Source organism: Ursus arctos, unplaced genomic scaffold (genome assembly GCF_023065955.2).
Source record: "Ursus arctos isolate Adak ecotype North America unplaced genomic scaffold, UrsArc2.0 scaffold_1, whole genome shotgun sequence".
Lineage (NCBI taxonomy): Eukaryota > Metazoa > Chordata > Mammalia > Carnivora > Ursidae > Ursus > Ursus arctos.
The window spans coordinates 134,289-160,311 of record NW_026622763.1 but is presented as its reverse complement, the minus strand read 5'-3'; the positions used below and the strand labels follow the sequence as shown (position 1 = coordinate 160,311).

General features: G+C 46.3%; 1 long non-coding RNA gene across 1 annotated transcript in view; it reads right to left on the bottom strand.

Annotated features, from left to right (window-relative positions):
• Positions 1 to 10,919: 10,919 nt before the first annotated feature.
• LOC130544582 (uncharacterized) overlaps positions 10,920 to 26,023 on the bottom strand; it is a 29,074-nt gene continuing 13,970 nt past the window's right edge. Inside the window, exon 4 of the long non-coding RNA XR_008960986.1 lies at positions 10,920 to 10,966. This is a non-coding gene — a long non-coding RNA (uncharacterized LOC130544582). The remainder of the gene's footprint in view (positions 10,967 to 26,023) is intronic.

Below are 26,023 nucleotides of genomic sequence, written 5' to 3'. Positions count from 1 at the left end.
CCTGGGCAATGTTGTTTCTTACACCTGGGTGTGTGGCATTTTGTTGAGCTGGCTTCCCCCACTTGGGATAGGTGTTCCACAGCAAGCACCTATTGTTCGTCGGAAGCCGTTTTTGCCCCAGGGGTCTCCGGACTGCGTTCGTTGGGGTTGAACTCCTGCTAGCAAAACCGCCGGGTTGAGGGAAGGGTTCAGACTGTGCCTGGGCCCTGTGGTCTCTTCCAGGTCAGTGTATGGCATTTCCTTCCCCTTGCCCCAGGCACCTGGGAGCATGTCTGCACGTGGAGAAAGACTTTCCCGTGGGAAGCCGGGTTTTGTCAAACGGGTCCCAGTGCTCTGCTCCTCTCTTTTCACTCCTGCTGCCAGAAGCCCAGGGAGGATGGGAGGGCTTAGAACATGGCTGGGCACTGTGGTTTCTTCCAGAGAAGTGGAGGGCATTTGCTTTACCTTGCCACAACCACTTGGGATAGGGTCTGCACCTCAGGAAAACTGTTTCCGTGGGAAGCCGGCTTTTTGCAAAGGGGTCTCAGGGCCGTGTGCCTCGGCTGTCCCTCCGGCTCCCCAAAGCACAGGGACGAGGTGAGGGGCTTAGACCATGCCTGGGCAATGTTGTTTCTTACACCTGGGTGTGTGGCATTTTGTTGAGCTGGCTACCCCCACTTGGGATTGGTTTTCCACAGCAAGCGCCTATTGTTCGTCGGAAGCCGTTTTTGCCTCAGGGGTCTCCGGGCTGTGTTCGTTGGGGTTGAACTCCTGCTAGCAAAACCGCCGGGTTGAGGGAAGGGTTCAGACTGTGCCTGGGCCCTGTGGTCTCTTCCAGGTCAGTGTATGGCATTTCCTTCCCCTTGCCCCAGGCACCTGGGAGCATGTCTGCACGTGCAGAAAGACTTTCCCGTGGGAAGCCGGGTTTTGTCAAACGGGTCCCAGTGCTCTGCTCCTCTCTTTTCACTCCTGCTGCCAGAAGCCCAGGGAGGATGGGAGGGCTTAGAACATGGCTGGGCACTGTGGTTTCTTCCAGAGAAGTGGAGGGCATTTGCTTTACCTTGCCACAACCACTTGGGATAGGGTCTGCACCTCAGGAAAACTGTCTCTGTGGGAAGCCGGATTTTTGCAAAGGGGTCTCAGGGCCGTGGGCCTCGGCTGTCCCTCCGGCTCCCCAAAGCACAGGGACGAGGTGAGGGGTTAGACCATGCCTAGGTAATGTTGTTTCTTACACCTGGGTGTGTGGCATTTTGTTGAGCTGGCTACCCCCACTTGGGATTGGTTTTCCACAGCAAGCGCCTATTGTTCGTCGGAAGCCGTTTTTGACTCAGGGGTCTCCGGGCTGTGTTCGTTGGGGTTGAACTCCTGCTAGCAAAACCGCCGGGTTGAGGGAAGGGTTCAGACTGTGCCTGGGCCCTGTGGTCTCTTCCAGGTCAGTGTATGGCATTTCCTTCCCCTTGCCACAGGCACTTGGGAGCATGTCTGCACGTGGAGAAAGACTTTCCCGTGGGAAGCCGGGTTTTGTCAAACGGGTCCCAGTGCTCTGCTCCTCTCTTCACTCCTGCTGCCAGAAGCCCAGGGAGGATGGGAGGGCTTAGAACATGGTTGGGCACTGTGGTTTCTTCCAGAGAAGTGGAGGGCATTTGCTTTACCTTGCCACAACCACTTGGGATAGGGTCTGCACCTCAGGAAAACTGTTTCCGTGGGAAGCCGGCTTTTTGCAAAGGGGTCTCAGGGCCGTGTGCCTCGGCTGTCCCTCCGGCTCCCCAAAGCACAGGGACGAGGTGAGGGGCTTAGACCAAGCCTGGGCAATGTTGTTTCTTCCACCTGGGTGTGTGGCATTTTGTTGAGCTGGCTTCCACCACTTGGGATAGGTGTTCCAGGGGAAGCACCTATTGATCGTCGGAAGCCGTTTTTGCCCCAGGGGTCTCCGGCCTGTGTTCGTTGGGGTTGAACTCCTGCTAGCAAAACCGCCGGGTTGAGGGAAGGGTTCAGACTGTGCCTGGGCCCTGTGGTCTCTTCCAGGTCAGTGTATGGCATTTCCTTCCCCTTGCCACAGGCACCTGGGAGCATGTCTGCACGTGGAGAAAGACTTTCCCGTGGGAAGCCGGGTTTTGTCAAACGGGTCCCAGTGCTCTGCTCCTCTCTTTTCACTCCTGCTGCCAGAAGCCCAGGGAGGATGGGAGGGCTTAGAACATGGCTGGGCACTGTGGTTTCTTCCAGAGAAGTGGAGGGCATTTGCTTTACCTTGCCACAACCACTTGGGATAGGGTCTGCACCTCAGGAAAACTGTCTCCGTGGGAAGCCGGCTTTTTGCAAAGGGGTCTCAGGGCCGTGTGCCTCGGCTGTCCCTCCGGCTCCCCAAAGCACAGGGACGAGGTGAGGGGCTTAGACCATGCCTGGGCAATGTTGTTTCTTACACCTGGGTGTGTGGCATTTTGTTGAGCTGGCTTCCCCCACTTGGGATAGGTGTTCCACAGCAAGCACCTATTGTTCGTCGGAAGCCGTTTTTGCCCCAGGGGTCTCCGGACTGCGTTCGTTGGGGTTGAACTCCTGCTAGCAAAACCGCCGGGTTGAGGGAAGGGTTCAGACTGTGCCTGGGCCCTGTGGTCTCTTCCAGGTCAGTGTATGGCATTTCCTTCCCCTTGCCCCAGGCACCTGGGAGCATGTCTGCACGTGGAGAAAGACTTTCCTGTGGGAAGCCGGGTTTTGTCAAACGGGTCCCAGTGCTCTGCTCCTCTCTTTTCACTCCTGCTGCCAGAAGCCCAGGGAGGATGGGAGGGCTTAGAACATGGCTGGGCACTGTGGTTTCTTCCAGAGAAGTGGAGGGCATTTGCTTTACCTTGCCACAACCACTTGGGATAGGGTCTGCACCTCAGGAAAACTGTTTCCGTGGGAAGCCGGCTTTTTGCAAAGGGGTCTCAGGGCCGTGTGCCTCGGCTGTCCCTCCGGCTCCCCAAAGCACAGGGACGAGGTGAGGGGCTTAGACCAAGCCTGGGCAATGTTGTTTCTTCCACCTGGGTGTGTGGCATTTTGTTGAGCTGGCTTCCACCACTTGGGATAGGTGTTCCAGGGGAAGCACCTATTGATCGTCGGAAGCCGTTTTTGCCCCAGGGGTCTCCGGCCTGTGTTCGTTGGGGTTGAACTCCTGCTAGCAAAACCGCCGGGTTGAGGGAAGGGTTCAGACTGTGCCTGGGCCCTGTGGTCTCTTCCAGGTCAGTGTATGGCATTTCCTTCCCCTTGCCACAGGCACCTGGGAGCATGTCTGCACGTGGAGAAAGACTTTCCCGTGGGAAGCCGGGTTTTGTCAAACGGGTCCCAGTGCTCTGCTCCTCTCTTTTCACTCCTGCTGCCAGAAGCCCAGGGAGGATGGGAGGGCTTAGAACATGGCTGGGCACTGTGGTTTCTTCCAGAGAAGTGGAGGGCATTTGCTTTACCTTGCCACAACCACTTGGGATAGGGTCTGCACCTCAGGAAAACTGTCTCCGTGGGAAGCCGGCTTTTTGCAAAGGGGTCTCAGGGCCGTGTGCCTCGGCTGTCCCTCCGGCTCCCCAAAGCACAGGGACGAGGTGAGGGGCTTAGACCATGCCTGGGCAATGTTGTTTCTTACACCTGGGTGTGTGGCATTTTGTTGAGCTGGCTTCCCCCACTTGGGATAGGTGTTCCACAGCAAGCACCTATTGTTCGTCGGAAGCCGTTTTTGCCCCAGGGGTCTCCGGACTGCGTTCGTTGGGGTTGAACTCCTGCTAGCAAAACCGCCGGGTTGAGGGAAGGGTTCAGACTGTGCCTGGGCCCTGTGGTCTCTTCCAGGTCAGTGTATGGCATTTCCTTCCCCTTGCCCCAGGCACCTGGGAGCATGTCTGCACGTGGAGAAAGACTTTCCCGTGGGAAGCCGGGTTTTGTCAAACGGGTCCCAGTGCTCTGCTCCTCTCTTTTCACTCCTGCTGCCAGAAGCCCAGGGAGGATGGGAGGGCTTAGAACATGGCTGGGCACTGTGGTTTCTTCCAGAGAAGTGGAGGGCATTTGCTTTACCTTGCCACAACCACTTGGGATAGGGTCTGCACCTCAGGAAAACTGTTTCCGTGGGAAGCCGGCTTTTTGCAAAGGGGTCTCAGGGCCGTGTGCCTCGGCTGTCCCTCCGGCTCCCCAAAGCACAGGGACGAGGTGAGGGGCTTAGACCATGCCTGGGCAATGTTGTTTCTTACACCTGGGTGTGTGGCATTTTGTTGAGCTGGCTACCCCCACTTGGGATTGGTTTTCCACAGCAAGCGCCTATTGTTCGTCGGAAGCCGTTTTTGCCTCAGGGGTCTCCGGGCTGTGTTCGTTGGGGTTGAACTCCTGCTAGCAAAACCGCCGGGTTGAGGGAAGGGTTCAGACTGTGCCTGGGCCCTGTGGTCTCTTCCAGGTCAGTGTATGGCATTTCCTTCCCCTTGCCCCAGGCACCTGGGAGCATGTCTGCACGTGCAGAAAGACTTTCCCGTGGGAAGCCGGGTTTTGTCAAACGGGTCCCAGTGCTCTGCTCCTCTCTTTTCACTCCTGCTGCCAGAAGCCCAGGGAGGATGGGAGGGCTTAGAACATGGCTGGGCACTGTGGTTTCTTCCAGAGAAGTGGAGGGCATTTGCTTTACCTTGCCACAACCACTTGGGATAGGGTCTGCACCTCAGGAAAACTGTCTCTGTGGGAAGCCGGATTTTTGCAAAGGGGTCTCAGGGCCGTGGGCCTCGGCTGTCCCTCCGGCTCCCCAAAGCACAGGGACGAGGTGAGGGGTTAGACCATGCCTGGGCAATGTTTTTTCTTACACCTGGGTGTGTGGCATTTTGTTGAGCTGGCTACCCCCACTTGGGATTGGTTTTCCACAGCAAGCGCCTATTGTTCGTCGGAAGCCGTTTTTGACTCAGGGGTCTCCGGGCTGTGTTCGTTGGGGTTGAACTCCTGCTAGCAAAACCGCCGGGTTGAGGGAAGGGTTCAGACTGTGCCTGGGCCCTGTGGTCTCTTCCAGGTCAGTGTATGGCATTTCCTTCCCCTTGCCACAGGCACCTGGGAGCATGTCTGCACGTGGAGAAAGACTTTCCCGTGGGAAGCCGGGTTTTGTCAAACGGGTCCCAGTGCTCTGCTCCTCTCTTCACTCCTGCTGCCAGAAGCCCAGGGAGGATGGGAGGGCTTAGAACATGGTTGGGCACTGTGGTTTCTTCCAGAGAAGTGGAGGGCATTTGCTTTACCTTGCCACAACCACTTGGGATAGGGTCTGCACCTCAGGAAAACTGTTTCCGTGGGAAGCCGGCTTTTTGCAAAGGGGTCTCAGGGCCGTGTGCCTCGGCTGTCCCTCCGGCTCCCCAAAGCACAGGGACGAGGTGAGGGGCTTAGACCAAGCCTGGGCAATGTTGTTTCTTCCACCTGGGTGTGTGGCATTTTGTTGAGCTGGCTTCCACCACTTGGGATAGGTGTTCCAGGGGAAGCACCTATTGATCGTCGGAAGCCGTTTTTGCCCCAGGGGTCTCCGGGCTGTGTTCGTTGGGGTTGAACTCCTGCTAGCAAAACCGCCGGGTTGAGGGAAGGGTTCAGACTGTGCCTGGGCCCTGTGGTCTCTTCCAGGTCAGTGTATGGCATTTCCTTCCCCTTGCCACAGGCACCTGGGAGCAGGTCTGCACGTGGAGAAAGACTTTCCCGTGGGAAGCCGGGTTTTGTCAAACGGGTCCCAGTGCTCTGCTCCTCTCTTTTCACTCCTGCTGCCAGAAGCCCAGGGAGGATGGGAGGGCTTAGAACATGGCTGGGCACTGTGGTTTCTTCCAGAGAAGTGGAGGGCATTTGCTTTACCTTGCCACAACCACTTGGGATAGGGTCTGCACCTCAGGAAAACTGTCTCCGTGGGAAGCCGGCTTTTTGCAAAGGGGTCTCAGGGCCGTGTGCCTCGGCTGTCCCTCCGGCTCCCCAAAGCACAGGGACGAGGTGAGGGGCTTAGACCATGCCTGGGCAATGTTGTTTCTTACACCTGGGTGTGTGGCATTTTGTTGAGCTGGCTTCCCCCACTTGGGATAGGTGTTCCACAGCAAGCACCTATTGTTCGTCGGAAGCCGTTTTTGCCCCAGGGGTCTCCGGACTGCGTTCGTTGGGGTTGAACTCCTGCTAGCAAAACCGCCGGGTTGAGGGAAGGGTTCAGACTGTGCCTGGGCCCTGTGGTCTCTTCCAGGTCAGTGTATGGCATTTCCTTCCCCTTGCCCCAGGCACCTGGGAGCATGTCTGCACGTGGAGAAAGACTTTCCCGTGGGAAGCCGGGTTTTGTCAAACGGGTCCCAGTGCTCTGCTCCTCTCTTTTCACTCCTGCTGCCAGAAGCCCAGGGAGGATGGGAGGGCTTAGAACATGGCTGGGCACTGTGGTTTCTTCCAGAGAAGTGGAGGGCATTTGCTTTACCTTGCCACAACCACTTGGGATAGGGTCTGCACCTCAGGAAAACTGTTTCCGTGGGAAGCCGGCTTTTTGCAAAGGGGTCTCAGGGCCGTGTGCCTCGGCTGTCCCTCCGGCTCCCCAAAGCACAGGGACGAGGTGAGGGGCTTAGACCATGCCTGGGCAATGTTGTTTCTTACACCTGGGTGTGTGGCATTTTGTTGAGCTGGCTACCCCCACTTGGGATAGGTGTTCCACAGCAAGCACCTATTGTTCGTCGGAAGCCGTTTTTGCCCCAGGGGTCTCCGGGCTGTGTTCGTTGGGGTTGAACTCCTGCTAGCAAAACCGCCGGGTTGAGGGAAGGGTTCAGACTGTGCCTGGGCCCTGTGGTCTCTTCCAGGTCAGTGTATGGCATTTCCTTCCCCTTGCCCCAGGCACCTGGGAGCATGTCTGCACGTGGAGAAAGACTTTCCCGTGGGAAGCCGGGTTTTGTCAAACGGGTCCCAGTGCTCTGCTCCTCTCTTTTCACTCCTGCTGCCAGCAGCCCAGGGAGGATGGGAGGGCTTAGAACATGGCTGGGCACTGTGGTTTCTTCCAGAGAAGTGGATGGCATTTGCTTTACCTTGCCACAACCACTTGTGATAGGGTCTGCACCTCAGGAAAACTGTTTCCGTTGGAGGCCGGCTTTTTGCCAAACGGGTCTCACTGCCGTGGGCCTCGGGGGTCCTTCTAGCTACCGAAAGCACAGTGACGACGTGAGGGGCTTAGACCATGTCTGGGCATCGTTGTTTCTTACACCTGTGTGGCATTTTGTTTACCTGGCTACCCTCACTTGGGATCGGTTTTCCAAAGCAAGCCCCTATTGTTCGTCGGAAGCCGTTTTTGTCCCAGGGGTCCCCGGGCTGTGTTCGTTCGGGTTGAACTCATGCTAGCAAAACCGCCCGGATGAGGTAAGGGCTCAGACTGTTCCTAGGCACTGTGGTCTCTTACAGATCAGTGTACGGCATTTACTTCACCTTGCCACTGGCACTTTTGAGCATGTTTGCACGTTATGAAAGATTTTTCCGTTCGAAGCCGGTTTTTCTCAAATGGGTCTCCGTGCTTGCTCCTCTGTTTTCACTCATGCTGCCAGAAGCCCAGTGATGATGTTAGGGCTTAGAACATGGCTGGGCACTGTGGTTTCTTCCAGAGAAGTGGATGGCATTTCCTTTACCTTGCCACAACCACTTGTGATAGGGTCTGCTCCTTAGGAAAACTGTTTCCGTTGGAAGTCGTTTTTTTGCCAAATGGGTCAGGGATTTGGGGCTCGGGTTTCCCTCATGCTACCAAAAGCACAGTGACGATGTCTGGGCTTAGACCATGCCTGGGGAATGTTGTTTCTTACACATAAGTGTGTGGCATTCTGTTTACTTTGCTACAACCACTTTGGATAGGTTTTCCACATCAAGAACTTATTTTTCGGCGGAAGCCGTTTCTGCCTCAAGTGTCCCATTTTGTGTTCGTTCGGGTTTATCTCCTGCTAGCAAACTGTGGTCTCTTACAGATCAGTGTATGGCATTTACTTCACCTTGGCACAGGCACTTGTGAGCATGTTTGCACGTTACGGAAGATTTTTCCGTTGGAAGCCGGTTTTTGTCAATCTCATAGGGAAGAAACAGAAACTCTTTGGCATAACCTGACTCACCCAGCATCAGTAAAGCAGTTCCAGAACTCAGCCCAGGGCCCCTGTCGCCTACCCAATTGAAGCCACCACCATGCCTCTATCGAAAGGAATTCCCAAAGACTCTCCTCTGACTCCACCACCAAAGAAACAGCAGATTGAATATGGCACTTCAAAATATTGAGATGATACATCTGGTATAGTTAGATACACAAGGTTTACCTTTATTTTTTTATTGTTTTTTATTACATAATGTTATAGTCTCCATACAGTACAGTAAATTTCGATGATACATTAGTTGCATATTACACCCAGTGCACCATGCAATATGTGCCCTCCTTACTACCCATCACCAGCATATATTTTAAACAGGAAAATGCTGCTCTGAATAATTTTGAATTTTCCCTCGACCCCCATTGTATCTCTTGGGATGAAAAGACTAATCAGTGATGAAACATCACCTTTGACAATTGGAAAGACATCATCCATATTTGTATGTGACGACAAAAGGCCATCTAACACTAAATGGTGGCCACTCACCCATATCTTAGGCCCAACTGTATAAACACTGTCAAACGTATATCTTAAAAATAGACAAAGAGTAAACCTCACCTTCCCTTTCTAATGAAAGAGTGTTTCTAGGAAACAGCTGTTCAAAATACATTCATAAGCAGTCAATGAACAGAGAAAATGGGATCCCCTGCAAAGTGCTCCAAGCTCAGAAACTAAGTACCTCCTTCACCAAATTCAGAACGCTGACAACTATTACTTAAGTTTTACTTCATGGCTCAACTAGAGAAAAGAGAAAAACCCAGGAGATGGTGGGTTAATGAGAGGTTTTACTTCCAGTCCTGATGTGGATATGACATTTCTCCAAATGGACCTGCCGCTTTCTCTGAATGCTGGATCCCGTGTCAAGCTGCCTCACTGACTCAGATGCAGACGTTCAGAACGTCGGGTCTCGCGGAGCCAGAGCAGAGAAGTGTTGTCAGATGGGGAGAAGCAGCTCCTCGGACCTAAAGCCTGCACACCTGCTGTGGTTTCTGGGAGAAGGGGAAACATAGACTTGTCTTTTAGTAGTAATTATCTCCCAGCCCATTGCCACCATTCCCAGGAAACAGCTAGCACAATGCTGAAGTTGGGTAACGGCTCTGGGCCTTCCTAGCGCCACACCTGTGCCTGAGGGAACAGGGAATACCCTGCTGAACTCGGGGAACTGCTCAAGGTCCATTACCTGCACTGTGTCGGGGGACAGGGGCACCGCACTGAAGTTGGGGACTGTGCGGTCCTTTCTCTCGCTCTTCCTGGGGAACACGGGAAACCCTGGAATGTCTGCGAACCATCCCACAAAAGCTTTGCTGAGCGGGTGCCCTGGAGTTCCTGGGTCTGGGGTGTATGGCCAGTTGATGGAGACTAGGCAGAAGAGACTTTCAAGGGAAAAAGGAAAGAAAACTGAGTCTCCATGATGAACTCTCTCAACATGCCCTTCCAGAACCCCGCCTCTTACCCGGGGTACCCCTACTCCCAGAAAGCCCACCTATGGCCACACAGCATGCACTCACCCAGCCAGGAACTCCACAGGTCCACTCTCTCAAAACTCCACTTCCTTGGCTCCTGGTCTGCGTCCTTGGGCTGCTCCGGATCTGCACACAGAGACGTAGCTCCACCCCCATGGGGTGATTGCTTGGGGAGTATGATGCTTCCAACTCCTTGAATGCCAGGCAACCGGCCCCATGACTCACAACTCTGGGAGTGCAGAGGTCCAGGAGGCACCTCCTTGGCTAAACGCCCTGAGCAGGCATGACGGGGATCATGGGCAGGGCTGCAATCACACACACACACACACACACACACACACACACACACACACACACACGGCCCCTTTCGCGGACCCCTCTACCTGCAGACCACCCTCAGAGCCCTGCCCCTTCCCTTCTGCACCAACCCTTCCTGCAAGGGTGTGCCTGGTTCCTGGCAAGGTCAGCTGCTCTCAGACTGTTCCAGCCTTGGGCTTTAGGAAATGCAATGCTTTTATGCATATCCAAGGCAATTTTAAGCGCCAAAAGGAATGCTCCAAGCGGGAATAGCTTTGCCTTCTTGTCTCACCCATGGAGTGGATAGTGCTTCTCAGACCTTCAAAACATCCTTCTAGGGTGAGCCCATTTGTGCTGCAATCTATATACACATGCTTAGTTCTACAGGGAAGGAAGGAAAAGCCGGCCTTCTGTTCTGTCGCGGTTGTGAACCAGGAACATTTATTTTTCACTTGAAAACAGTGTTATTGTCGACACTAAATGAAGGAACCTTTTAAAACATTTTAGAGAGGAAGGAAGAGAGTTTTATTCAAACCCAAGTCAAAGACAGCTGCCTGGGAGACACAATCTTCACAAAGAAGGGAGTGCTCCAGGGAAGGAACATTTAGGGCAGGGTCATATATTTGTTCTGAGTTGTGCTACGTACAGTTATACATCACGATGAGGAAGAAGGTTCCAGAAAGTGACAGACTTTTTCTTATGTTTTCAGTATGTACAAATCAGTATGACTTTAATCTTATGGGAGCAAGAAAGGTTCTTTTGTGTTCTCACCTTGATGTTGGCAAAGGCATTTTTTGGTTCTCTTTTTCTTTTTGATGCATATGGACAATAAGTGCTGGGGGCAGAAATAGGGCCCATGCTTTGAGGGTTTGCCCAGTCATTTTGAGCTGGGTAAAATGTTAAAGGAGAGCTTTCCTGGGAGGCCAAGATCAGGCCTCACAGATGGTATGACATAAAAATTACTCTTATCCTTATCATCACTACCAAATGGTGGAACATGAGATGAAAGCACCTTTCCAATAGTAAAGAGACATCAAAGGACCCCTACAGAAGGTTACCTGCTCCATGGTCAACACAGGTAACGGAGGCGTTCATGGTCTCTGGACTCCTCCCCTTGTCCTGCCCAAATCTCTGAAACATAGAGATCATTTACAGTCAGAATTTTACACATCTTAGAGATGTCTGGCACCATTCCCTTGGACTACAGAATACAACAGAATAGCTCACTGTCACAACACGAAAGTGCCCCTGGATACACTAAGTTCTTTCTCCGCAACGTTGGCCTTAATGAAATCATAATCGTAACATAGAAACACTACGATGGTTGGGAATAAATAATCACAGGTAAGGGAATATTTAGGAAATCTTTAGAAGCATTGTCTCACTCTATAGAAGAGGCTAACTGCTTTAAATACTATTTCCGACCTTACAGGACACTCTACAGACCAGAGCCTCCATCAATTAAAAAAGCATAGTTCTTTCAGTCACTTTAATATCAGAAAAATAGTATAGTATCTCTATTCCTAGGGATCTTTAAGTCTCCGACTCAAAGGTCCTCCACTGAGAGAATTATCTTCATGATCATGATGGGCAGAGGTGAAAAGGCAGCCAAATTCATTCCATTTGGCCACACAACAAGAAAATCCTAATACTTCCTAGGTTTCCAGATTGAGAAGACCTGGGGTAGAGCGAAATGGTACCTTGTATGGAAGAACAAGGGATTTGGAGTCAGTTTGGAGATCACACTTAGGTTTCTGACACTAAAATCCTCTGTAATTCATATCATTTCTGAGCCTTTGTCTATCCATCTAAAAATGGGACTCATTCTATCTACACCCCAGTTGAGAAGTTTACGAGGGAGAATGCTACTCAGAGCCAGTATGGATTCTCCCAAGAGCAGGTGCTCAGGAGCCATAATTACCATTGGGTCTATATCTTTTCCAGAGAAAAGAACACATGGTGAAACCGTGTTTCGAAAAGATGACTCACAAGATGATTTTCACACTTTCATGAAGGTCAAGAAACTGCTATTTTGTTGTAATTCTCTCAGAAATCATGTTATTAGCTTGGTGGGGACAATAGCAACATCATCACTAGGAGTGGGGAGCTTCTCATCTCCATATGGCTATGTTGACTACCTTAACACAATGCCACCAGAAAGGAAAGCTGGAGGGAGGTGTGTGTGGGCACAGGCCAAGGCTGCCAGGTGTGCCTGGGACATGCAGAACCCTGATAGGAGGCTTAAGTCCTGTCTATGTTAGGATAGTCAGTGCTCTTCAGAGACAAAGGGCCATTGTGTGTGAGCCCTGATGTAGAAAAGGTGGAAAATGTCCATTGCGATTCCCTCTCTGACCCTTAGGATATGCAGCAAAGTTACATTGAATTTTTAAACATGGAGGGATTTCCTGGTCTTCTTTTCGTGAGGACTCGGGCTCTATTCCTTGGTGGCCTAAGAATAGAATCTAGTTAGTTTCAGGATGTTAAAATGTAGACATGATTCATGGAACAACATATCATCTGTTTGGGTAAATAGTCTATGACCACTGGAAATAATGTATTCTGCACGTATTATGCAATATTACATAGACGTCAATTAGGTCACATTTGTTACCAATGTTTTGTCTGCTTTTTCCATCAGATATTGAGAAAGGCATATTAAAATTTCCAAACAAAATTTCCAAAAAAAGAGGATGCCGATCAAAAATGTTGTGTGAAAACGAAAAGAAAGTGCCATCACTCCATTCAGTGAATCAGGTTTGTGCAGAGAGACGGTAACGTTGATCACTGAAGACACCAGGGTTTTCCAATATGTGTGTTGAACCTTAAGGAAACTGCCATAGACGTAACTCTCAGTAAGAATAGCATGGTAAGGGTCTTCCAACTCCCATCCTCTGTCATGATGATGGAAGCATGTTGCAGAGTGGGAATGAAAGCATAAGGGCCACTAACCAATCTTCAAGAAGAACATTGTATCAAAGCCATCATTCACCTGACATCTTCGGTCGTGAAGATGAAACTATTGGCACAGGTGTCTAAGAAAACATAGGGAAAGTGCCATATACTGAAGTCCACGAAAGAACACCATAGAGAAAGCATCTTGCATCTCACAGTCTTCTGTCATAAAAACGGAAGTATGTGCAAACCTGTCTGTGAAAACAGACGCATAAAGCGCGTTGTTTCACTCTATACAGGAACACTGTATTGACACCATGTCTCAACTCACAACTTCTGTAGTGAAGACGGAAGCCTTGGTAAGAATGTGTGCGAGCTCATAAAGAAGTGCCGTCTACTTAATTCTAAGAACCAAATCTGTGTAGATAGAAAACAATATCAAACCAACCTCCTGACAAATGGATCAACCGGGGTTTCTTTCCTGTGTGTTGAACCTTAATGAAAGTGCCATAAACTTAATAGTAGGTGAGAGCACTGGGTAGATAGCATCTTTCAACCAACAAATTCTGTCATGAAGATGGAAACGTTTGCATCATTGCCCTGAAAGCATAAGGAAAGTGGCAGAGACTTAGCTTCAAGAAACGACCGTACCGAATCCATCCTTCAAGGCACGTCTTCTTTTACGAAGTTGGAAGCATTCTCAGCAGTGTTTCTCAGCATAAGGGAATTATCGTACGCTTAACTTTATGAGGGAAATCCGTAGGACACTGTCTGAAACTCAGATCTTTTCTCATGAGGCTGAAAGCATTGGCTCAAGGGTAAAGGAACTTGTAAAGAAATGACGTTTACTCCACTCTGAGCACCAAGGTTCTGTATAGAGAATGAAACTTCAAACATCCTGATGCATGAAGAGAGAAGCTTTTTCAAATATCTGTGTTGAACGGTAAAAGAAGTGCCATACGCTTAGCACTATTAAAGAGCACCATCTGGAGACAACTTTCCAAATCAAGTTCATGAGGGTGGATGTATGTTACAAAATCTGCATGAAACCTAAGGAACATTCTGTATACTCAGGTAAGAACACCCTTGGAAAAAAATCTTTCAACTCACATCTTCTGTAATGAAGATGGGAGTACTTGCAGAAGTGCAAGTGAAAGCATAAGGAGAGGTCCTATCTAAGTAGTTGTGAGAAACAACTCCGTGTTGATAGAAGGCAACATCGAAGTAACATGGTGACCCATGAATATACACCCGTTGTCCAGCACGTGCCTTGAACCTTAAGGAAAAGGGCACTATATACAAATCTCAGTCAGAACACCGAATGGACACCATCTTCCAAGTCACAGCTTCTGTGAGGATGATCGCAAGTTTTTCAAGTGTCTACGAATGCATAAGGAAGGTGTCACCTACTTTACACTAGGAGAGAATACTCTATCTAAAAGCATCTTGCACCTCACATCTTTTCTCATGAAGTGGGAGCATTGTGCAAAACAGTGCCTGCGAGCATCAAGATAATGCACTTCGTTTAAAACTGTAATAATACTACACAGAAAGCATCACTCAACTCACTTCTTTCATGAGGATGAAAGCCGTTCGAAAAGGTTGTGTGAAAACAAAAAGAAAGTGCAATCAGTCAATTAGCTAAAGAGTTTGTGTAGAGAGACGGCAACTTTGATCAGTGAAGACGCTAGGGCTTCCCTATATGTGTTTCCTTAAGGTTCACTTAAGGAAACAGCCCCAGATGTAACTCTCAGTAATAGGAGTGCATGGAAACAGTCTTCCAACTCCCGTCGTCTGTCATGATGATGGAAGAATGTTTCAGAGTGGGAATAAAAGCATAGGGAAAGGGCCAATAACGAATATTTAAGACAGAATATTGTATCGAAGCCATCTTTCACCTCACGTATTCTATCATGAAGATGAAAGCATTTCAACAGGCGTCTAAGAAAACATAAGGAAAGTGCCATATACTGAAGTCTCTGAAAGAACACCATAGAGAAAGCATCTTGCATCTCACAGTTTTTCTTTTTTTTTCTTTTTTTAATGTTTTATTATGTTTGTCAACATACAGTGCATCCCCGGTTTCCGATGTAAGGCTCGATGATTCATTAGTTGCGTATAACACCTAGTGCACCATGCAATACGTGCCCTCCTTACCACCCATCACCGGTCTATCCCATTCCCCCACCCCCCTCCCTTCTGAGGCCCTCAGTTTGTTTCTCATAGTCCATAGTCTCTCATGTTTCATTCCCCCTTCTGATTACCCCCCCTTTCTTTATCCCTTTCTTCTCCTACCGATCTTCCTAGTTCTTTTGTTCCATAGATGAGAGAAATCATATGATAGTTGTCTTTCTCTGCTTGACTTATTTCACTTAGCATTAGCTCCTCCAGTGCCATCCATGTTGTAGCAAATGTTGAGAACTCGTTCTTTCCGATAGCTGAGTAATATTCCATTGTATGTATGGACCACAACTTCTTAATCCAGTCATCTGTTGAAGGGCATCTCGGCTCCTTCCATGATTTAGCTATTGTGGACATTGCTGCTGTGAACATTGGGGTGCATATGGCCCTTCTCTTCACTACGTCTGTATCTTTGGGGTAAACACCCAGTAGTGCAATGGCTGGATCATAAGGTAGCTCGATTTTTAACTTTTTAAGGGACCTCCACACTGTTTTCCAGAGTGGCTGTACCAACTTGCATTCCCACCAACAATGTAGGAGGGATCCCGTTTCTCCACATCCTCTCCAACAATTGTTGTTTCTTGCCTTGTCTATTTTTGCCATTCTAACTGGCGTAAGGTGGTATCTCAGTGTGGTTTTGATTTGAATTTCTTTGATGGCTAATGATTTTGAACATTTTTTCATGTGTCTGTTAGCCATTTGTATGTCTTCATTGGAAAAGTGTCTGTTCATATCTTCTGCCCATTTTTTGATTTGTTTATTTGTTTCTCGTGTATTGAGTTTGAGAAGATCTTTGTAGATCTTGGATACCAGTCCTTTATCTGTAGTGTCATTTGCAAATATATTCTCCCATTCAGTGGGATGCCTCTTTGATTTTCTGTTTCCTTGACTGTGCTGAAACTTTTAATCTTGATGAAGTCCCATAAATTCATTGTATCTTTTGTTTCTCTTGCCTTTGGGGATGTATCATGAAAAAGGTTGTTTTGGCCGATGTCGTGGAGGTTGCTGCCTATGTTCTCCTCTAGAATTTTGATGGATTCCCATAGAGGTCTTTCATCCATTTGGAGTTTATTTTTGTGTATGGTGTGAGATAGTGGTCAAGTTTCATTCTTTTGCATGTAGCTGTCCAATTTTCCCAGCACCATTTATTGAAGAGACTTTTTTCCCCACCGGATGTTTTTTCCTCCTTGCTCAAATATTAGCTGCACAAAGAGCCGAGGGTCCATTTCTCTGTTCTCTATTCTGTTCCATTGGTCTATGTGTCTGCTTTTGTGCCAGTACCATGCTGTCTTTGTGATCACAGCTTTGTAGTACAGCTCGAAATCTGGCATTGTGATGCCCCCAGCTTTATTTTTCCTTTTCAACAGTTCCTTGGAGATTCATGGCTTTTTCTGTTTCCATGCAAATTTAAGGACTATTTGTTCCAGTTCTTTGAAAAATGTCCTCAGTATTTTGATCGGGATAGCATTGAAAGTGTAGATGGCTCTGGGTAGCATGGACATTTTAACTATGTTAATTCTTCTGATCCTTGAGCATGGAATACCTTTCCATCTTTTTATGTCTTCCTTAATGTCTTTCAAGAGTGATTTATAGTTTCTAGAATATAGGTCCTTTACGTCTCTGGTTAATTCTAAGGTAACGTACGGTTTTTGGTGCTATTGTAAATGGGATGGATTCCCTAATTTCTCTTTCTTCGGTCTCGTTATTCGTGTACAGAAATGCAACTGATTTCTGAGCATTAATTTTGTATCCCACCACATTACTGAATTGCTCTATAACTTCTAATAGTTTGGGAGTGGCTTCTTTTGGGTTTTCCACATAGAGTATCATGTCATCTGCAAAGAGAGACATTTTGACTTCTTCTTTGCCGATTTGAATACCTTTGATCCCTTTTTGTCGTCTGATTGCTGTTGCAAAGACTTCCAGTACGATGTTGAATAATAGTGGCGAGAGTGGGCATCCTTGTCGAGTTCCTGATCTTAAGGGAAAGGCTTCCAGCTTTTCCCCATTGAGAATAATATTTGCAGTAGGCTTTTCACAGATGGCTTTTATGAGATTGAGAAATGTACCCTCTATTCCTACACTCTGAAGGGTTTTAATCAGGAAAGGATGCTGTATTTTGTCAAATGCTTTTTCGGCATCGATTGAGAGGATCATATGGTTCCTGAGTCTTTTCTTGTTGATATATCACGCTGATGGATTTGCGAATATTGAACCACGCTTGCATCCCAGGTATGAATCCCACTTGATCGTGATGGGTAATTCTTTTAATGTACTGTTGGATTTTATTAGCAAGTATCTTGTTGAGGATTTTGGCGTCCATATTCATTAGGGAAATTGGTCTGTAATTCTCCTTTTTGAGGGGGTCTTTGCCTGGTTTGGGGATCAAGGTAATATTGGCCTCATAGAATGAGTTTGGTAGCTTTCCTTCTGTTTCTATTTTTTGAAATAGCTTTAGGAGAGTAGGTATTATTTCTTCTTTGAATGTTTGGTAGAATTCCCCAGGAAAACCATCCGGGCCTGGAGTTTTGTTATTTGGAAGGTTGTTTATCACTGACTCAATTTCTTCATCATTAATTGGCCTGTTTAAGAAATCAATTTCTTCCTCTTTCAATCTTGGTAGTTTATAGGTTTCCAGGAAGGATTCCATCTCTTCCAGATTGCTTAGTTTATTGGCATATAGCTGTTGATAAAAATTTCTAATAATCCTTCCAATTTCAATGGTGTTCATCGTGACCTCTCCTTTTTCATTCATAATATTAATATTCGGGTCCTTTCTCTTTTCTTTTGGATAAATCTTGCCAGTGGTCTGTCAATTTTATTGATTCTCTCAAAGAACCAGCTTCTAGTCCTGTTGATCTGCTCTACTGTACTTCTGGTTTCTGCTTGATTGATTTCAGCTCTAATTTTGGTCAACTGCTTCCTCGTGCATGGATTAGGCCTGTCCCTCTGTTGCTGTTCCAGCTTCTTGAGGTGAGAATATAAAAACTGCATTTTAGATTTTTCTATTCTTTTGAGTGAGGCTTGGATGGCTATGTATTTCCTCCTTAGGACTGCCTTTGCAGTATCCCATAGGTTTTTGGACTGTTGTATTTTCATTCCCATTGGTCTCCATAAATTGTTTAATTTGATTTTTGATTTCCTGGTTTATTGAGTCATTCCTGAGCAGGATGGTTCTTAGTCACCAGGTGTCTGAGTTTCTTCCAAATTTTTCCTTGTGGTTGAGTTTCGATTTCAGAGCGTTGTGGTCTGAGAATACGCACGGGATAATTTCAATCTTTTGGTATCGGTTGAGACCTGTTTTGTGTCCCAAAACATGGTCTATTCTTGAGAATGTTCCATGGGCATTAGAATAGAATGAGTATTCTTTGGTTCTGGGGTGTAGTGTTCTTTATATATCTATGAGGTCCAACTTGTCAAGTATGGCATTCAAAGCCTTTGATTCTTTGCTTAGTTTTTGCCAGGGTGTTCTGTCTATTTCTGAGAGTGGAGTGTTGAGGTCCCCTACTATTAATGTATTTTTATTTATATGTCTCTTTATTCTGGTTAAGAGTTGGCTTGTGTATCTTGCTGCTCCCCTGTTGGGGGCATATATATTTATAATTGTCATATCCACTTGTTGAATACTTCCTTTAAGAATAATATAGTGCCCTTCTGCATCTCTAACAATAGTCTGTAGTTTAAAATCCAATTTATCTGATATGAGAATTGCTACCCCAGCTTGCTTTTGAAGTCCATTTGCGTGAAAGATGGTACTCCATCCCCTTACTCTCAGTCTGAATGCATCTTTGGGTTCGAAATGAGTCTCTTGTAGACAGCAAATGGATGGGTCATTTCTTTTTATCCAATCTGCAACCCTTCTTTTTCTTTTGTTTTAAGATTTCATTTATTAATTTGACAGCAAAACAGCCAGTGAGAGAGGGAACACAAGCAGGGGGAGTAGGAGAGGAAGAAGCAGGCTCACAGCGGAGGAGCCTGATGTGGGGCTCGATCCCACAATGCCGGGATCACGCCCTGGCTGAAGGCAGACGCTTAAGTGCTGTTCCACCCAGGCGCCCTGCATCTCACTGTCTTCTGGCATGAAAAAGGAAGCATGTGAAAAAGTGTGTACAAAAAAGATGCATAAAGCGCGTTGCCTCACTCTATAGAAGAACACTGTATAGACATCATGTCTCAACTCACAACTTCTGTTGTGAAGATGGAAGCCTTGGCAAGAGTGTGTGCAAGCACGTAGAGAAAGGGCTGTCTACTTAATTCTGAGAACCAAATCTGTCTAGATAGAAAACGATATCGAACCCACCTCCTGACAAATGGATCAACCAGGGTTTTCTTCCCTATGTGTTGAAACTTAAGGAAAGTGCCATAAACTTAGTAGGTGAGAGCACTGGGTAGATAGCATCTTACAAACCACGGCTTCTGTCATGAAGACGAAAATGTTTGCAACGTTGTGGTGAAAACATAAGGAAAGTGGCAGAGACATGGCTCCAAAAAAGGACAGTACCTAACCCATCTTTAAAGGCACGTGTTCTTTCATGAAGCTGGAAGCATATACAAGAGAGTGTTTCTCAGCTTAAGGGTTTTATCGTATGCTTAACTTTACAAGAGAACTCCATAGAATACCCTCTGAAACATCTTTTCACATGACCCTGGAAGCATTGGCTAAAGGGTGAGGGAATGTGTAAAGAAATGCCATTTACTCGACTCTGAGCACCAATGTTCTGTATAGAGGAAGAGATTTCAAACATCCTGATGTATGAAGAGAGATTTTCAAATATCTCTGTTGAACCGTAAGAGAAGTGCCATATGCTTAACACTAAGAAAGAGCACCATCTAGAGACAACCTTCCAAATCACAACTACCTTCATGAAGATGGATGTATGTTCCAAAACTGTATGAAAACCTAAGGAACATGCTGTATGCTCAGGTAAGAACACCCTTGGAAAAAATCTCCCAACTCACATCTTCTGTAATGAAGATGGAAGTACATGCAGAAGTGTGAGTGAAAGCATAAGGAGAGGTCCTAAGTAGTTGTGAGTACCAGGTCAGTGTTGATAGGCAACATCGAAGTAACATGGTGACCCAGGAATATATATGCGTTGTCCAATACGTGCGTTGAACCTTAAGGAAAGAACAATATACCCAAATCTCAGTCAGAACACCGAATGGACACCCTCATCCAAGTCACATCTTCTGTTAGGAAGATGTCAAGATTTTCAAAAGTGTCTACAAATGCATAGGAAAAGGGACACCTACTTTACTCAAGGAGAGAACACTCTATATAAAAGCGTCTTGCACCTCACATCTGGTGTCATGAATTGGGAGCATTGTACAAAACTGTGCCTGCAAGCATCAAGATAATGCCTTTTGTTGAACCATGTAAGAACACTACAAGGAAAGCATCTCTCAACTCACATCAGTCATGAGGAGGAAAGCCCTTCAAAAGTTGTGTGAAAACGAAAGGAAAGTGCCATCAGTCAATTCAGCGAACCATGTTTTTGTAGAGACAAGGCAACATTGATCAGTGAAAACAGCAGGGTTTACCAATACGTGTGTTGAACCTTAAGGAAACAGCCATAGACGTAATCTCAGGAAGAAGAGGGTATGGAAAGGGTTTTCCAAGTCCCATAATCTGTCATGATGATGGAAGCATGTGTCTGATTGGGAATAAAAGCATAAGTAAAGGGAGGTGAACCAACTTTAGGAAAGAACATTGTACCGAAGCCATCTTTGAAGTCACGTCTTCAGTCTTGAAGATGAAACCGTTTGTACAAGTGCCTAAGAAAACATAAGGAAAGTGCCATGTACTGAATCTACGAAGGAACACCGTAGAGAAACCATCTGGCATCTCACAGTCCTCTGTCATGAAAACGGAAGCTTGTGCAAATGTGTGTAAGAAAGAGACACATAAAGCTCCTGGAGCATGCAGGGGCGGCTGGCGGTGTTAGAAACACAGACAGAGAGACACTGGCCCTGTAGGTGAGAGCTGGGAAGCCAGGTGTGGGGCTCACATCCTGGACAGTGCAGGGTTGAGCAGCACCAACAGAAACAGAGTTAAAGTGGCCAGAACATCAGTGGAGAATGGTCCGCAATCCATCTGTTCTGAGACAGAGGCTGAGATTCGGCCACTGCTGCTCTGACTCTCAGAAGAAGCACAGCAAACCACCAGGGAAAGCCGCCAGAGAAAAGAAGCCTGGAAAGACCGGCTCACAGTGTGCCCACCCCCATCCCCCTTCGCAGGGTACACAGAGACTCTACCCAAACAGGGTTGCCCAAGTATCGGCACGGCAGGCCCCTACCTCAGAAGGCAGGCTGAAAAATCAAGAAGCCCCCATACCTAAGATGCCTATAAAACAAGGGCGCACGGCCTGGGTCGTGGTCAATAATTTGGGCTCTGGACAACACCACAACCTCTCCTCATCTGAATGATGAGGAGAAGTCCCCCCCCCCCCAGCAAAGAAAAGACAATGAGTTTGTGGCCTCTGCCACAGAACTTATGGATATGGATATAACCAAATTATCAGAAATGGAATTCAGAGTAACAATGGTCAAGATGATTTGTAGACTTGAAAAAAATATTGACAAAATTGTTAATGAGAACATAGAATCTCTAAGGGCAGAAATGTGAGCGAATCTGGCAGAAATTAAAAATTCTAGGAGCCAAATGCAGTCAAAACTAGAGGCTCTGTTGGCCAGGGTGAATGAGGCAGAAGGACGTATCAGCGAATTGGAAAATGGGTCAGTAGAGGAAAAAGCTAAAAGAGAATCTGGACTCAAAAAAAATCCACACACAGGAATGTAGGTTACGGGAAATGACTGACTCAATAAAACGTTCCAGTGTCAGAATCATCGGCATTCCTGAGGACGTAGAGAAAAACAGAGGTCTAGAAGAGATATTTGAACAAATTGTAGCTGAAAACTTCCCTAATCTAGCAAGGGAAACAAACATTCGTGTCCAAGAGGCAGAGAGGACCCCTTCCAAGCTCAACCACGACAAACCCACGCCACGTCACGTCATAGTGCATTTCGCAAATATTAGATGCAAGGATACAGTATTGAAAGCGGCCAGGGCAAAGAAGTTTCTCACGTACCAAGGCAAAGATATCAGAATTACGTCTGACCTCTCTCCACAGACCTGGAATGAGATAAAGGGTTGGGGGGCATTTTTAAATCTCTTTCAGAGAAAAACATGCAGCCAAGGATCCTTTATCCAGCAAGGCTGTCATTCAGAATTCATGGAGAAATAAAGACCTTCCAGAATCGTGGTCATTGACCAATTTTTTTAACCACAAAACCAGCCCTACAGGAGATATTAAGGGGGGGGTTCTATAAAAGTAAAAAGGCCCCAAGAGTGATACAGAACATAAAGTCACAATCTATGGAAACAAAGACTTTACTGGCAATATGGCATCATTAAAATCACATCTCTCAATAATCCTTCTCAATGTAAATGGCCTAAATGCTCCCATAAAACACCACAGGGTTGCTGATTGGATAAAAAGACATGACCCATCCATTTGCTGTCTACAAACACTCATTTTGAACCTAAAGATACATTCAGACTAAAAGGATGGAATACCATCTTTCACGGCAATGGACCTGAAAAGAAAGCTGGGGTAGCAATTCTCATGTCAGACACATTGGATTTGAAACTAAAGACTATGGTTAGAGACACATAAGGGCACTATATTATTCTTAAAGGATGTATCCAACAAGTGGATATGACAATTATAAATATATATGCCCCCAACAGGGGAGCAGCAAGATACACAAGCCAACTCTTAACCGGAATAAAGAGATATATAGATAAAAATACATTAATAGTAGGAACCTCAACACTCCACTATCAGCAACAGACAGAGCACCGGAGCAGAAAACCAACATAGAAACAAGAGCTTTGAATGCCATGCTAGATGAGATAGACCTCATAGATATATATAGAACACTGTACCCCAGAACCAAAGAAATACTCATTCTATTCTAATGCCCATGGAACATTCTCAAGATTAGACCATGTTCTGGGACACAAATCAGGTCTCAACTGATACCAAAAGACTGAAATTATCCCGTGCATATTCTCAGAGCACAACACTCTGAAATTGGAACTCAAAAACAAGGAAGATTTTGGAAAAAAACTCAAACACTTGGAAACTAAGAACCATCCTGCTCAGGAATGACCCAATGAACCAGGAAATCAAAAATATATTTAAACAATTTATGGAGACCAACGGGAATGAAAACACAATGGTCCAAAACCTATGGGATACTGCAAAGGCAGTCCTAATGGGGAAATACATAGCCATCCAAGCCAGTGAATAGATTGAGCCAGTGATAAACAACCTTCCAAATAACAAAACTCCAGGCCCGGACGGTTTTCCTGGGGAATTCTACCAATCATTCAAAGAAGAAATAATACCTATTCTCCTAAAGCTATTTCAAAAAATAGAAACAGAAGGAAAGCTACCAAACTCATTCTATGAGGCCAATATTACCTTGATCCGCAAAACAGGCAAAGACCCCCTCAAAAAGAAGAATTACAGACCAATTTCCCTAATGAATATAGATGCCAAAATCCTCAACCAGATTCTGGCTAATAGAATCCAACAGTACATTAAAACGATTATCCATCATGAACAAGTGGGATTCATCCCTGGGATGAAAGCGTGGTTCAATATTCGCAAATCGATCAGCGTGATACATCATATCAACAAGAAAAGACTCAGGAACCATATGATCCCTTCAACTGATCCAGAAAAAACATTTGACAAAATACAGCATCCTTTCCTGATTAAAACCCTTCAGAGTGTAGGAATAGAGGGTTCATTTCTCAATCTCATAAAAGCCATCTATGGAAAGGCTACAGAAAATATTCTCAATGGGGAAAAGCTGGAAGCCTTTCCCTTAAGATCAGGAACTCAACAAGGATGCCCACTCTCGCCACTATTATTCAACATAGTACTAGAAGTCCTTGCAACAGCAGACAACAAAAAGGGATAAAAGGTATCCAAATCAGCAAAGAAGTCAAAATGTCTCTCTTCACAGATGACATGATACTCTATATGGAAAACCCAATAGAATACACGCGCAAAATATGAGAAGTTATAGAGCAATTCAGTAATGGGGTGGGATAGAAAATCAATGCTCAGAAATCAGTTGCATTTCTATACACGAATAATGAGACTGAAGAAAGAGAAATTAGGGAATCCAGCCCATTTACAATAGCACCAAAAACCATATGTTACCTAGGAATTAACCAGAGACATAAAGGACCTATATTCTAGAAACTATAAATCACTTTTGAAAGACATAGAGGAAGACACAAAGAGATGGAAAAATACTCCATGCTCATGGATCGGAAGAATTAACATAGTTAAAATGTCCATGCTACCCAGAGCAATCTACACTTTCAATGCTATCCCGATCAAAATACCGATGAGATTTTACAAAGAACTCGAAAACACAGCCCTTAAATTTGTATGGAACCAGAAAAGGCCCCGAATCGCCAAGGAATTGTTGAAAAGGAAAAACAAAGCTGGAGGCATCACAATGCCAGATTTCAAGCTGTACTACAAAGCTGTGATCACAAAGACAGCATGGTACTGGCACAAAAGCAGACACATAGACCAATGGAACAGAATAGAGAACCCAGAAATGGGCCCTCGAATCTGGGCAACTGATTTTTGACAAAGCAGGAAACAACATCCAGTGGAAAAAAGACAGTCTCTTCAATACATGGTGCTGGGGAAATTGGACAGCTACATGCAAAAGAATGAAATGTGACCACTCCCTAACACCATACACAAAGAGAAACTCTAAATGGATGAAAGACCTCAATGTGAGACAGAAATCCATCAAAATCCGAGAGAAGAGCATAGGCAGCAACCTCTATGACATCAGCCACAGCAACCTTTTTTATGACACATCTCCAAAGGCAAGAGAGACAAAAGATAAAATGAACTTGTGGGATTTCATCAATATAAAAACTGTTGCACAGCCAAGGAAACAGAAAACCAAAGAGGCAGCCCACGGAATGGGAGAATACATTTGCAAATGATACTACAGAGAAAAGACAGGTATCCAAGATCTACAAAGAAGTTCTCAAACTCAATACGTGAGAAACAAATAAACATCATAAAATTGGCAGAAGATATGAACTGACACTTTTCCAGTGAAGACATACAAATGGCTAACAGACACATGAAAAAATGTTCAAAATCATTAGCCATCAAGGAAATTCAAATCAAAACTTCACTGAGATACCACCTTACGCCAGTTAGAATGGCAAAAATAGACAAGGCAAGAAACAACAATTGTTGGAGAGGATGTGGAGAAACGGGATCCCTCCTACATTGTTGGTGGGAATGCAAGTTGGTACAGCCACTCTGGAAAACAGTGTGGAGGTCCCTTAAAAAGTGAAAAATCGAGCTACCTTATGATCCAGCCATTGCACTACTGGGTGTTTACCCCAAAGATACAGACGTAGTGAAGAGAAGGGCCATATGCACCCCAATGTTCACAGCAGCAATGTCCACAATAGCTAAATCGTGGAAGGAGCCGAGATGCCCTTCAACAGATGACTGGATTAAGAAGTTGTGGTCCATATATACAATGGAATATTACTCAGCTATCAGAAAGAACGAGTTCTCAACATTTGCTACAACATGGACGGCACTGGAGGAGAAAATGCTAAGTGAAATAAGTCAAGCAGAGAAAGACAACTATCATATGATTTCTCTCATCTATGGAACATAAGACCTCGGAAGATCGGTAGGGGAAGAAAGGGATAAAGAAAGGGGGGGTAATCAGAAGGGGGAATGAAACATGAGAGACTATGGACTATGAGAAACAAACTGAGGACTTCAGAGGGGAGGGTGTGGGGGAATGGGATAGGCCGGTGATGGGTAGTAGGGAGGGCACATATTGCATGGTGCACTGGGTGTTATACACAACTAATGAATCATCGAGCCTTACATCGAAAAGCGGGGATGTACTGTATGGTGACTAACATAATATAATAAAAAATCATTATAAAAAAAAAGTGTCTACGAATGCATAGGGAAAGGGTCACCTACTTTACTCAAGGAGAGAACACTCTATGTGAAAGCATCTTGCACCTCA